The sequence below is a fragment of the Haematobia irritans genome, chromosome 5 (assembly GCF_050003625.1).
Source record: "Haematobia irritans isolate KBUSLIRL chromosome 5, ASM5000362v1, whole genome shotgun sequence".
NCBI classification, from domain to species: domain Eukaryota; kingdom Metazoa; phylum Arthropoda; class Insecta; order Diptera; family Muscidae; genus Haematobia; species Haematobia irritans.
In genome coordinates, this window is record NC_134401.1 from 59,534,244 (window position 1) to 59,550,007 (window position 15,764).

At 35.7% G+C, this 15,764-nt stretch overlaps 1 protein-coding gene across 2 annotated transcripts in view; it reads right to left on the minus strand.

Moving 5' to 3' along the window:
* LOC142238603 (uncharacterized) overlaps window positions 1-15,764 on the minus strand; it is a 249,714-nt gene that overhangs the window by 15,692 nt on the left and 218,258 nt on the right. The window lies entirely within an intron of this gene.

Genomic DNA, 15,764 nt, shown 5'->3' on the forward strand with positions numbered 1-15,764 from the left:
TCTAAAATTGGTCCATGTCGTCCCATGGTCTCTAAGATTGGTCCATATCGGTCCATAATTATATATACCTCCCATATAAATCGATTCCCAGATTTGTCCTCCGGAGCCTCTTGGAGGAGAAAAATTCATCCGATCCGGTTGAAATTTGCAACGTGGTTGTAGTATAAGGCCGCTAATAATCATGCCAAAATTGGTCCATATCGGTCTATAGTTATATAGAGCCGATCCCCAATCACACAAAAATTGGTCCATATCGGTTCATAATCATGGTTGCCACTCGAGCCAAAAATAATCTACTAAAATTTTATTTCTATAGAAAATTTTTTTCAAAATTTTATTTCTATAGAAAATTTTGTCAAAATTTTATTTCTATAGAAAATTTTGTTAAAATTTTATTCGGTTCATAATCGTGGTTGCCACTCGAGCCAAAAATAATCTACCAAAATTTTATTTCTATAGAAAATTTTGTCAAAATTTTATTTCTATAGAAAAATTTTTTTTTTAAATTTTTATTCTATAGAAATTTTTTTAAAATTTTATTTCTATAGAAAATTTTGTCAAAATTTTATTTCTATAGAAAATTTTGTCAAAATTTTATTTCTATAGAAATTTTTGTCAAAATTTTATTTCTATAGAAAATTTTTTCCAAATTTTTTTTCTATAGAATTTTTTTTTCCAAATTTTACTTCTATAGAAAATGTTGTCAAAATTTTATTTTGTCAATATTTTATTTTGTCAAAATTTTATTTCTATAGAAACTTTAAATTTAATTATATACGTATTTAATCTGCCTTTTTAGTTTAATATATACCACGTATGGACTATGTGGTATATATTACGGTGGTAGGAAGTTTTAAGATACCTTGCCATCGGCAAGTGTTACCGCAACCCAAGTAATTCGATTGTGGATGACAGTCTTCAGTAGAAGTTTCTACGCAATCCATGGTGGAGGGTACATAAGCTACGGCCTGGCCGAACTTGCGACCGTATATACTTGTTTTTTTTTTTTTTAATTTATATATTTATATTTAAATTTTTTCATTAAATTTTTACAATGAAACTTCGAAATGTGTGTTATGAAAAATTTTACAATGAACTGGGTTTTTCCCGATGCAATTTATAGAGCCTTGAAATTGAACGTAGTCATATTGACGAAGGATGACGTTAGCGTAAAAAAAATAAGGATGACTTTCCAGGGTTAACAATGAATCTTACAAACAAACAACGTTTGTGCTTCTTATCGACAATTTGTATTCAGCGACGAATCTCAATTGTCATTTTTTAGTAAAGATCAAAGATGATGCGAATCGTAATGTAACTGTGAATGGTGACCTCTACCGTGAGATGATATTCTACTTGTTTTTGCCCAAAATGCTAGAGCTTGACTTTCATGGCATGTGGTTTCAATAATATAGTGTCACATGCCACAAAACACGAGTAACAGGATTTATTGATAGGCGAGTTTGGTGAAATTTTTTTTCATGTTCGTGACCCGTCAATTGGCCACCTAGGTCGGGCGATTCAGCGCCTTCAGATTATATTTTGTGGACAATTGAGACCCTGTCGCGGTCAACATTTGCATGAAATAATCTTCAAATAAAGATTTTATGCATTTTCCTGAATTTTATGTGTTTTCCTATAGCCCCACAAATATGTTCCTTTGTTCCATCATTCATTAAAAACATGAACGAATTTTTAACTGTGAAAAAGGGGAAGTAAATAAGAATTTCAATACACACATATATATACAAATACTCATAACGTATTGGAGAAATTATGAAATTTCTGAGTAAGGAATTCATATTGAAATGTCACTACCAACACTTCGTTCTTTGCACTCGAGTATCCCTTAGGTTCAAAACACCACATTGGACTATGGAAAAAATGAATTGGTCACCAATTTTAAAGAAGAACGAAAGAACAAACAATTGATTGACGTTTGGGAGGCATAAATAAGGATTGAAAGAAACTTTAACTAAGCGTTTACTTCAATGGGACAAAAAACATTCTTTGCTTAACAAACAGTTTTAGCAAAACGAAACCAAAAATTCAAATGTCGCTCAAAAAATAACCGATTACAGCTCTAACATCCATTCCATGGGAGGAATCAATGTTGAGTACTTCAACATCTGTACTAAGTTTTCAAGTATATAGGAACCAAAGACATCATGATTGATATACAAAATAAACTATTAAGAACGGTATTAAATATGGTCGTAGGCTAAATGCTATCCATATGGGATGGACATTGTAAGGCTCAGATCGGATCGGATTACAAAAGTTAAATGTATGATATAGGTTTTGGGTCTGAAAAATAGCCAGTAGCTACACGGATGAAAAAGACTGTTTCTCATATGTTTGGCTATAAACATTATATGTTTGGAACACAAATTTTTAAACACAATATATTTGAGTGCAAGCATATAATGTTCATAAACTAGCATAACATGTTTGGGACATATATGTTAATATGTTAGAACATATTATGTTTGGGACATAAAATGTTTGTAAATATAATATGCTTGGATGCAAACATATATTAATTTAGAAATAGCCTATAAACATATATGTGTTTAGTAGCTTGGAGCGCTATTTAACAGGGAGCGATATTGAATTAAATTGGTGGTTGTTGCTTGTTATTACAAAATTAACATTTTATGTTTCCTTGGGCAATTGATCAGCTACTTCTTTGATCCTTACAAACTGTGTGGTCCGCTGTTCGAATCCCCGTCCGGCAAAAGGTAAAATTAAAATAAAAAAATCATACAATTGAATAATTTCTTCTACAATGTTTGTATTACAGAAAAATGTGCTAAGAACTAAAAAATCTTGTGGAAGTGAGAAAGATGTGGGGGAATATACAATTGAGCAGAAACAAAATTTTGAGCATTCAGGTCGAAAACCTATGTTGTTAGCACCTATATTACCTGTTTATTTTCATAATTCATTATGATTGTAAATATATAAATAAATAAATAAAATTTTGAGCACAATATTGTTTGGGAGAATGTTTTTTAAGCATATAATATTTTTGGGTGCAAAATGCTTCCAAACATATTATATGTTCACATAATAACATATTGTTTTTTGGAAGACAACATTATTGAATTTGGATACAAAAATACAAAATGTTTGGAACTTAGACTACCCAAACATATATTGTTTAGACCAATATGCTTTCAAACATATTATATATTGGAAGAGATCAAACATATAAATGTTTGGGCAATACCCAAAAATGTATATGCTTGAAGCAAAATATGTTTGGGAGTATATGTTACAGAAGCGATTTTTTGTGAGCGTGTAGACAATTATACTGGTGACATTAAAGTTTTATTGAATATTCTAATAATCAGATGAAAGAAATAAGTGACAAATAGTCCATACAACTAAAAACTTCGAGTATCAACTATCTTTCTCTTAACATGCCAGCCAACCGTTTCTGTGGGTGTAGCTAAATGTTAATTAATTTCAGTTATAGGTTCAGACTTTAACACAAAACAATAAACCACAAAATAAATTAAAGTCAAAATCACAAATGTATGAACCTAAATACAACTAAATTTTTATACCCTCCACAACAGGATGGGTATATAAACTTCGTCATTCCATTTGTAACACATCGAAATATTGGTCTCAGATCCCGGGTCGTGACGATTCTGAGTCCATCTAGCGATGGCCGTCCTTCCGCCTGTGTAAATCACACTAACTTCCGAACGAAACAAGCTATCGACTTGACACTTGGCACAAGTGGCTGATAAGTCCCCGGTCTAACAAAGAAAAACACATTTTTTTTGTCAAAATTCGTTTTAATTATTCAACATAGTTCCCTTCAAGAGCGATACAATGATTATAACGACCTTCCAATTTTTGATATCATTTTGGTAGTACTCCTTCGGTTTTGCCTCAAAATAGGCCTCAGTTTCGGCAATCACCTCTTCATTGCAGCCAAATTTTTTCCCTGCATCCTTTTGAGGTCTGAGAACAAGCAAAATTCGATGGGGGCCAGATCTGGAGAATACGGTGGGTGGGGAAGCAATTCGAAGCCCAATTCATGAATTTTTGCTATCGGTCTCAATGACTTGTGGCACGGTGCGTTGTCTTGGTGGAACAACACTTTTTCTTCTTCATATGGGGCCGTTTTGCCGCGGTTTCGACCTTCAAATGCTCCAATAATGGGATATAATAGTCACTGTTGAAGGTTTTTCCTTTTTCAAAATAATCGATAAAAATTATTCCATGCGCATCCCAAAAAACAGAGGCCATTACTTTGCCAGCGGACTTTTGAGTCTTTCCACGCTTCGGAGACGGTTCACCGGTCGCTGTCCACTCAGCCGACTGTCGATTGGACTCAGGAGTGTAGTGACGGAGCCATGTTTCATCCATTGTCACATATCGACGGAAAAACTCTGGTGCATTACGAGTTAACAGCTGCAAACCCCGCTCAGAATCATCAACACGTTGTTGTTTTTGGTCAAATGTGAGCTCGCGCGGCACCCATTTTGCACAGAGCTTCCGCATATCCAAATATTGATGAATGATATGACCAACACGTTCCTTTGATATCTTTAAGGTCTCTGCTATCTCGATCAACTTCATTTTACGGTCATTCAAAATAATTTTGTGGATTTTTTTTTATGTTTTCGTCAGTAACCACATCTTTCGGGCGTCCACTGCGTTCACCGTCCTCCGTGCTCATTTCACCACGCCTGAATTTTGCATACCAATCAATTATTGTTGATTTCCCTTGGGCAGAGTCCGGAAACTCATTATCAAGCCAATTTTTTGCTTCCACCGTATTTTATCTTTTCAGAAAACAGTATTTTTATCAAAACACGAAATTCCTTTTTTTCCGTTTTTTTTTTTACAATAACAAAAGTTGCTTCACAAAAGACGCTCTGTCTCACAAACTAATTGACTTATAGACGACAAATTTTGACACAAATCATTTGGAGGTTGGTACTATATAAAAATAATATGCATTTAATACTAGCGACGCCATCTATGTGTCAGACCGGGGACTTATCAGCCAACCTGTTATATAAAACGACCAATAACTAAAGAGGCATATATAGGTATTTATTTTGCCGTTATTCATCTATCATAGACTCCATATGGACTAACATACAATTTAGAAGACAATGTTAAGGACGTTTAATATACCTTGCCATCGGTAACTGTGTTACCACAACCCAAGTTATTCAATTGTGAGTAGAACTTTCTGCTTAATCCATGGTGATGGGTACATAAGATGCGGTCTGGCCGAACACACGGCCGTACATACTTGTTTATCTCTCTGTTCTTATTTTTTTATACCCTCCACCATAGGATGGGGGGTATATTAACTTTGTCATTCCGACCCCATAAAGTATATATATTCTGGGTCGTGAAATTCTGAGTCGATCTGAGCATGTCCGTCCGTCCGTCTGTTGAAATCACGCTAACTTCCGAACGAAACAAGCTATCGACTTGAAACTTGGCACAAGTAGTTGTTATTGATGTAGGTCGGATGGTATTGCAAATGGGCCATATCGATCCACTTTTTCGTATAGCCCCCATATAAACGGACCCCCAAATTTGGCATATTTCATCCGATCCGGCAGAAATTTGGTACATGGTGTTGGTATATGATCTCTAACACTCATGCAAAAATTGGTCCATATCGGGCAATAATTATATATAGCCCCCATATAAACCGATCCACAGATTTGGCTTGTGAAGCCTCAAAGAGAAGAAAATTTCATCCGATCCGGCTGAAATTTGGTACATGATGTTGGTATATGGTCTCTAACAACCATGCAAAAATTGGTCCATATCGGTCCTTAATTATATATAGCCCCCATATAAACCGATCCACAGATTTGGCTAGTGGAGCCTCTAAGAGAAGCATATTTCATCCGATCCGGCTGAAATTTGGTACATGGTGTTGGTGTATGGTCTCTAACAACCATGCAAAAATTGGTCCACAGCGGTCCATAATTATATATAGACCCCATATAAACCGATCTCCAGATTTGGCTTGCGAGGCCTCAAAGAGAAGCAAATTGCATCCGATCCGGCTGAAATTTGGTACATGATGTTAGTATATGGTCTCTAACAACCGTGCAAAAATTGGTCCACATCGGTTCATAATTATATATAGCGCCCATATAAACCGATCCCCAGATTTGGGTTGCGGAGCCTCAAAGAGAAGCAAATTTTATCCGATCCGCCTGAAATTTTGTACATAATATTGGTATATGGTCTCTAACAACCGTGCAAAAATTGGTCCACATCGGTTCATAATTATATATAGCCCCCATATAAACCGATCCCCAGATTTGGCTTGCGAAGTCTCCAAGAGAAGCAAATTTCATCCAATCCGGTTGTAATTTGGAACATGGTCCATATCGGTCCATAATTATATATAGCCCCCATATAAAACGTTCTCCAGATTTGACCTCCGGAGCCTCTTGGAGGAGCAAAATTCATCCGTTCCGGTTCAGAGTAGGAATGTGGTGTTAGTATATGGTCGCTAACAACCATACCAAAATTGGTCCAATCACACAAAAATTGGTCCATATCGGTTCATAATCATGGTTGCCACTAGAGCCAAAAATAACCTACCAAAATTTTATTTCTATAGAAAATTTTGTCAAAATATTATTTCTAGAGAAAATTTTGTCAAAATTTTATTTCTAGAGAAAATTTTGTTAAAATTTTATTCGGTTCATTATAAAATTTTCATCATTGTCAAAATTTTATTTCTATAGAAAATTTTGTTCAAATTTTATTCGGTTCATAATCATGGTTGCCACTCGAGCCAAAAATAATCTACTAAGATTTTATTTCTATAGAAAATTTTGTCAAAAGTTTATTTCTATAGAAAATTTTGTTAAAATTTTATTTCTGTAGAAATTTTTGTCAAAATTGTCTTTCTATAGAAAATTTTGTAAAAATTTTTATTTCTATAGAAAATTTTGTGAAAATTTTATTTCTATAGAAAATTTTGTTTTATTTCTGTAGAAAATTTTGTCAAAATTTTATTTCTATAGAAAATTTTGTTCAAATTTTATTCGGTTCATAATCATAGTTGCCACTCGAGCCAAAAATAATCGACCAAGATTTTATTTCTATAGAAAATTTTGTCAAAAGTTTATTTCTATAGAAAATTTTGTTAAAATTTTATTCTGTAGAAATTTTTGTCAAAATTTTCTTTCTATAGAAAATTTTGTCAAAATTTTTATTTCTATAGAAAATTTTGTTAAAATTTTATTTCCATAGAAAATTTTTTAATATTTTTTTTCTGTAGAAAATTTTGTCAAAATTTTATGTCTACTTTGTCAAACTGAATTATATACGTATTGGATCGATCTTTTTTGATTTAATATATACCACGTATGGACATACAATTTAGAAGATGGTGTTAGGAGGTTTTAAGATACCTTGCCATCGGCAAGCGTTACCGCAACTTAAGTAATTCGATTAAAATTTTATTTCCATAGAAAATTTTTTAATATTTTTTTTCTGTAGAAAATTTTGTCAAAATTTTATGTCTACTTTGTCAAACTGAATTATATACGTATTGGATCGATCTTTTTTGATTTAATATATACCACGTATGGACATACAATTTAGAAGATGGTGTTAGGAGGTGTAAAAAGCGAGGGTTTTCGCTTTATTTTTTCCTATTATATCACGATACTATGATTCTAATTTTGGTTGACTTCCAAATTTAATGGCCGTAATAAGAACACCAATATAGCGGTTCTTTTTAAATCCACGCTCTCTTTATTTATTTCGTTGGTGCCTTTCGCACTTACAAAAAACAATTCTTTACGTTGAGATCTATGTGATCTTTTCTGTACTAAAGACTTTGTAGCACTGACATTAATTGGTAGAACCATAGTAGAAAAGAGTAGGAAGATACTTCAGATAACTCTACACTTTCTACATAACATATGATTTTGCAATAATCAAAGAAATAGTACTTAACGTAACATTAACGTAATAGTTAAATGGCTTAACTAAAATACAAAAAGAATTCAAATGAAATTCAAATGATAGAAAAAATAGTTATTTCAAATAATGAATAAATAAATTATAAACTTTTCATTGGCTTGTTAACTGCCGAAACACCGGCCCCGTTGCAGGACTGCAATTCAACTTTGGAGCACTCAAAAGGCAGTTTAGCCAGTTTATGTATCGCTCGTTTATATGTGCCGTCTTTTGTTTTGACTTCGGCGACTCGCACTTTGTTGTCTGAACTGAGTTCGACGTCTACGACTTTGCCAGTTAGCCATTTCTGTGGTGGAAGATTGTCCTCGTGGATTAGGACCACGTCTCCTATCTTGACGTTGTCGGTTGGGCTCGTCCACTTGACTCGAGTCTGGAGCTCTCGAATATAATCCCGTCGCCACGCATCCCAAAAGTGCTCCTTGAGCGAGGAAAGTATTCGAAAGCGCTTCAATGAACTCGTTTTGTTGTTGTATTCTTCTGTTATTGGTAGTGATTTCAGTGCGCAGCCTATTAACAAATGGCCTGGAGTGAGTGCCACTTCGTCGTTTGGGTCTTCGGTAATTGCTACTATTGGCCTCGAATTGAGAACGGCTTCCACGTCGACGAGTAGAGTAGTTAGTTCTTCGTATGTTACTCCGGCGTTGCCCATAGTTCGCAACAGCAAATATTTGGCGGACTTCACCGCCGCCTCCCACAGCCCTCCGAAGTGGGGTGCGCGTGGAGGAATGAAACGGAACTCTATCCCCTTCTCGGCTGTTTTCTGCTGAACTTCCAATTGACCCTTGTGGCTCCACAACCTCGCGGTCCCGACGAAATTTGTCGCGTTGTCGCACCATATCGTCTTCGGAATTCCTCTCCTGCCAATAAACCTGTTTAGAGTACATAAGAAAGTATCAGTTTGCAAATCGGATAATGCTTCTAAATGCACTGCTTTAGACGCAAAACACACGAACACTGCCACGTATGTTTTAACTGGTGGCCTTCCTCTTAATCTTAAAGTTGTCAATATGGGACCACACAAGTCGACACCACACACCCAGAATGGACGACAAGACGTAAGCCTGTCATTTGGCAAATCCCCCATAATCTGAGTGTTAAGGATAGGTTTGAACCTAAAGCAAGTGACACAATTACGCACAGTCTTTCTGGCTAGGTGGCGAGCATTTATTACCCAAATTTTCTCCCTTGAGAGACCAATCAAAACCTTCGGTCCCGCGTGACAATTTGAAATATGCAAATGTCTGAAAAACTCTTTAACAAAATGCGATTCCCTTGTAAGGAGTAATGGAAACTTCTCTTCATATGGCAGCAATGCATTTTTCAATCGACCGCCTACCCTTAATAGTGACAAACATAAACCATTTGTACTGTACCGCTGTATGAATGGATTCAACTTCTGAATACTACTGCGGTTGTTCAATCCAGACTTATCCAATTTGTTAATCTCATCTTTAAACTCCAAAGACTGTAATACCTGGACAATTTTTAGAAATGCGGTATTTAATTCACCCACGCTTAAATGTATATTGTCAACTTTGCATTTCGATCGACAGCACCTAATAAATCTCAAAATATACCCAATAATCCGCAACAATTTTCTATGTGAAGATGTACTTCCAACTATTCTTAAAATCGAATTCTCAAATTTCAATCCAGAGCTTACCAAAGTAGTCGTAGACTTTTTCATTTCCAATTTTAAGTCACTGGAACTTAGCTCAAACCGATTAACTGGCCACTTATCAACACTATGCCTTAAAAAATCTGGCCCAGAAAGCCAGTCTGAATTTTGAAGTTCGGTTACGTCACAACCCCTAGACACTATATCCGCGGGGTTTTGGGCAGATGGGACATACCTCCACTTTGCCTCCTCGCAGTATTCTGATATCTGAGCCACTCTATTACCAACAAAAGTGCTTAACATTGACGGGTGGGTCTTCACCCAATGTAAAACTATCTCCGAGTCGCTCCAGAAAAAAATGTCATCTATTTTGAAAGGTGAGAGGTTCACGTTTGCAACTGACCATAATTTGGCTAGCAAATGAGCCGCACACAACTCCAATCTGGGAAGTGTTTTAATTTTCTTTGATGGTGCCACTCTAGATTTTGCGAGAAATAATCTTGTAGTAACGTCATTACCTTGCCTGGACACTACATAAATACAACAACCGTATGCCTTCATTGAAGCATCAGCGAAACCATGTATTTGGACAGACGCGTTAAGCGTTGTACCTATGAATCTGGGTATACAAATTTGATTAATTTGGGTTAGTACGGTTTTGAAATAGCTCCATTCTGTGTCCAAATGTTGGGGTATAGATTCATCCCAATCAAGATTATTGGTCCAAAGCTGTTGTAATAATATTTTCGCCTTAATTATTATGGGCGAAAGTAATCCCAAAGGATCGAAAAGGCGAGAAGACACAGATAATATATTTCTTTTCGTAGCAGGAAGATTGGAAAAATCATTGTCCAAATGGAAAAAAATAACGTCATCCTGCGGCTTCCAATTTACCCCAAGAGCTCTTGTAAAGGTTGCATCGTGTACATCCAATTGCATTACTGATTCATCACTTCCAAACCCCTTGACATTTGAATGCCATTTTGCTAAAGAGAACCCACAACCGTTAAGTATTTGAATGACTTCACTACGTATTTGCATCAATGTATCAATATCATTAGCTCCTGAGAGCAAATCATCTACATAGAAGTCAGTAGCAATAATCTTAGAACCAAGGGGATATACTTCATTGAAAAGGTGGCTTATTTCCTTAAGGCATCTGATCGCAAGGAACGGAGCTGGCCCAGTACCGTACGTAACTGTGTTTAATTCATAGGTCTGAATTGGCATATCACAGTTTTCACGCCATAATATTAACTGAAACTTGCGATCGTCCTTATGTACGTTCACCTGTCTATACATCTTAGTAATGTCAGCCGTTAAAGCATACTTATTAACACGAAATTTAGACAGGGTTGTAAATAAATCATTCTGAATAGTTGGCCCAACCATGAGAATGTCATTCAGTGATTTTTGGGATGACGTCTTACATGATGCGTCGAACACTACACGTAATTTTGTCGATGTACTTTGAGCTCTGATAACGCATTGATGGGGTATAAAATAGTGGGGTAGAGAAATATTCTCAGTGTTAGTTTGTGACATATGACCGAGCAACAAGTATTCTTTCATAAAATCGGTATACATTCGTTTCATCTCAACATTTTTGGAGAGTCTTCGCTCTAAAGCTAACAATCGGCGTTTAGCCGTCTCATACGAATGACCAAGTACTTTCGGATCGGTTTTGAATGGTAAGCGTACCTCAAACCGTCCATCATCACTTCGGGTTGCAGTGTTTAAAAAATGCTTCTCACACATTAAATGCTCACTTGTCATAGTCGAACAATTGGGAACCCACTCTAATTCCCAAAATCTTTGAACCCTCTCACTCAATTCTTGCAATAGATTCTCCTCATTTGTCGTAGATACGCAAAAAGACAACGCCATCACTTTGCGTTCGATTCCATACCGACCAGAAACTATCCACCCAAGAAGTGTTTTCTGTAGAATAGGTAACTCAGTTCCTAATTTGATTTGCCCTATGCATAAAAGATCAAAGAAAATCTGAGCACCCACCAAAATATCTATCCTCTGAGGCTTATTGAACTGTGGATCTGCCAGTTCTATGTTCGATGGAATACCTAAATTATCCACACTAATATGATTCCGAGGCTGAGGGCATGTGATCGTCTTCATTACATAAAAGTCTGTTTCTATCTCGAACTCATTAACACATGACTTCATATAGGTCGATACACTATGACGAACACGTTTGTTACCATCCCCTACACCCTGCACACTTAAGGTACTGCTATGTCTTTCCAATTTCAAACGGTGAACTAAATCCTCGGTGACTATATTTATCTGAGAACCTGAATCGAGAAGGCATCGTGCGACATGGTATTGACCACATTTATCCTTCATCTGAACTAATGCAGTAGCCAATATCACCTCCCCCTTAGACTCATAAGCTAACATAGTCGTAGCACTGTTTCCGTACGGCAACCTCTGCTGTGGGTCGTAGCTTTGAACAGCAGTGCGATTCGATGGCACTTGTTCATGTGACCGTTTTGCCGTACCATTATTGGTAGCCGCGCCAGAAGTTTGCGCTTCAGAGCCATAGCCAATATGTGCCGATGACATTTCAGGAATTAGCTCCTCATTGTGCAATATAGCATTGTGTGGTCTTCGACAAATGGCGCAGCGCGTTGCCCGACACTTCCTAACAGAATGACCATATTTTAAACAATTAATACATAAACCCTTGCGTTTAATGTAATCAAACCTTTGCGAAACTTTGAAAGCTAGAAACATTGGGCAAGATCCAATTAAATGATCCATGCCTGAACAAAAATAACATTCATTTGTGTGTACTTGTGTACACGCGAGTGCAAACTGAGGCTTCTTTCCTTTTCCATTTAACTTTTCTCTACCGAACCGGTTTTGTCCATTTTCACCTTTAAATGCCTTCTCTTCATTCAATTCCAAAAACTGGCATCGCCTAATTAGAATGGACGCACAGTCTTTCCACTGTGGTAATTTCCTGTAGTCTAGATTCTCATCCCATTTTGCCTTCGTGTCAGCATCGACCTTTGACAATACTAGATGAATAACAATAGCATTCATGATATCTTTCTCGGAGCCCAAATGAGACAATGAATCCAAAACAGCTGATACAGTGTCTATAATCTGCCTCAATTCCGGGGCGTTAGGCCTTACTATCTTTTTCAGATTAAATAGCGATGCAATGTGGTCCTGGAATATCAAACATTTGTTGTCATAGCGCTCTGCCAACCTGGCTAATGCACTCTCATAATTATTTTCGTTCACTTGGAATGCTTTTACTGTGCGCAAAGCATCGTCTTGCAAACTAGCAATCAGGTGATTGAACTTCTCTATTTTCGTTAGTGTCGGATCGTCGTGAACTAAATTATTAAAACAAGCTATAAAGTTTCTGTATTCGGAATATTTACCGGTAAACTTTGGAATTTTCAAATGAGGTAGTCGGTTAGCAGGTGGCAGAGGAGCGCTAAAAGTTGTGTCATGACTCATACTTGGACGACAACTACCCATCTGAGTCAACAACAATGTCTTAGTGGTAATGCAAATCTCCTCAAGTTCTGCCCGTCTGTCATCGGGGCTAATTTTCTCGATTTCAGTTTGATATGCCATTAGTTGTTTAATGTATGAATTAAGAATTTCAAGCCTACATTCCAGATCTATAGTGTTTAATGTTTCCCTACGATCTTCTAAAAATTTCTTAATTCGTGTAATATTTCCTTTCGCAGAAGCTCTCTGCTTGTGCAACGTTGACAATAATTCCTCAGTCATAATTATACCTTCTCCCAATATCAAAACAAAATAATAAATAAATTCTCTTTGTGATTATTTTATTTAAGAGAGTAAATAGAATGCAAGAGCAAGAGATTTCAGCTTAAGATTTTGGCACTGGAGAATAAAGAGATCCCAACTGGATATTTGGGTGGTCAACTTCAACTCCACATAAACCAACGACTGGAGGGAAAGTTCGTCACTCTAAAAATTAATATAGTTATTCTATCTCAATTGAAAAACAGATAATGTATGATATGTATGAACGTGTGTGCGTAGCTACGTTGCAACTAAATGTAAGATGACTATTGTGAGTATGATGTTCGATTAAAATGAATCAACAATGTTGTGTGGTTTATCATGTGCAAAAATACTAGTGGTTTAAACTACAGCTTTAAATGATTGGTTGAGGGGTGTGCAAAATTACTGGTGGTTTAAGTCACCGCTTCAAATGATGTGTGTGGGGGGTTAGTTGGTTATGTTTGATGTGGATTGACAACAAGTGTACATTTGTATGTTAGAGGTTCGATGTAAATATGTCGAGCTTGGAATTCAATTTAGATATATAACTGTATCAAGTATATGTATATATGTTTTCCAATCTGTGACAAAGTACACGCGAACCTGATTATGCAACTATGTTAATTTTAACAAACCAATTTGGTGACACTGTAATCGAAATATTTAGAAACTCACGATTCTAAAATACACTATACTTTTACCAATATATCAAGAACGATAGCAGTCTTCTTCCACAAACCAATTTCCATGCACCAACAGCGAAAGCAATCCAAAACACCACTTTGGTCACCAGCAATTACTCTAAAACGCCAAAACTCAAACAATCCAAACTTCTTCACAGCATACGTCCTGTCACGGTCGCCATGTAAAAAGCGAGGGTTTTCGCTTTATTTTTTCCTATTATATCACGATACTATGATTCTAATTTTGGTTGACTTCCAAATTTAATGGCCGTAATAAGAACACCAATATAGCGGTTCTTTTTAAATCCACGCTCTCTTTATTTATTTCGTTGGTGCCTTTCGCACTTACAAAAAACAATTCTTTACGTTGAGATCTATGTGATCTTTTCTGTACTAAAGACTTTGTAGCACTGACATTAATTGGTAGAACCATAGTAGAAAAGAGTAGGAAGATACTTCAGATAACTCTACACTTTCTACATAACATATGATTTTGCAATAATCAAAGAAATAGTACTTAACGTAACATTAACGTAATAGTTAAATGGCTTAACTAAAATACAAAAAGAATTCAAATGAAATTCAAATGATAGAAAAAATAGTTATTTCAAATAATGAATAAATAAATTATAAACTTTTCATTGGCTTGTTAACTGCCGAAACAGGAGGTTTTAAGATACCTTGCCATCGGCAAGCGTTACCGCAACTTAAGTAATTCGATTGTGGATGGCAATGTTTAGAAGAAGTTTCTACGCAATCCATGATGGAGGGTACATAAGCTTCGGCCTGGCCGAACTTACGGCCGTATATACTTGTTTTTTTTAATTTTATTTCTATAGAAAATTTTGTCAAAATTTTATTTCTATAGAACATTTTTTCCAAATTTTATTTCTATAGAATTTTTTTTCCAATTTTACTTCTATAGAAAATGTTGTCAAAATTTTAGTTTGTCAAAATTTTATTTCTATAGAAACTTTAAATTTAATTATATACGTATTTAATCTGACTTTTTAGTTTAATGTATACCACGTATGGACTATGTGGTATATATTACGGTGTTAGGAAGTTTTAAGATACCTTGTCATCGGCAAGTGTTACCGCAACCCAAGTAATTCGATTGTGGATGACAGTCTTCAGTAGAAGTTTCTACGCAATCCATGGTGGTGGGTACATAAGCTACGGCCTGGCCTGGCCGAACTTACGGTCGTAAATACTTATTATTATTTTTTTTTATATTATATATTTATATTTTTATATTTATATTTAAATTTTTTCATTAAATTTTTACAATGAAACTTCGAAATGTGTGTTATGAAAAATTTTACAATGAACTGGGTTGTTCCCGATGCAATTTATAGAGCCTTGAAATAGGACGTAGTCATATTGACGAAGGATGACGTTAGCGTAAAAAAAATAAGGATGACTTTCCAGGGTTAACAATGAATCTTACAAACAAACAACGTTTGTGCTTCTTATCGACAATTTATGTTCAGCGACGAAGCTCAATTGTCATTTTTTAGTAAAGATCAAAGATGAATCGTAATGTAACTGTGAATGGTGAGCTCTACCGTGAGATGATATTCTACTTGTTTTTGCCCAAAATGCTAGAGCTTGACTTTCATGGCATGTGGTTTCAATAATATAGTGTCACATGCCACACAACACGAGTAACA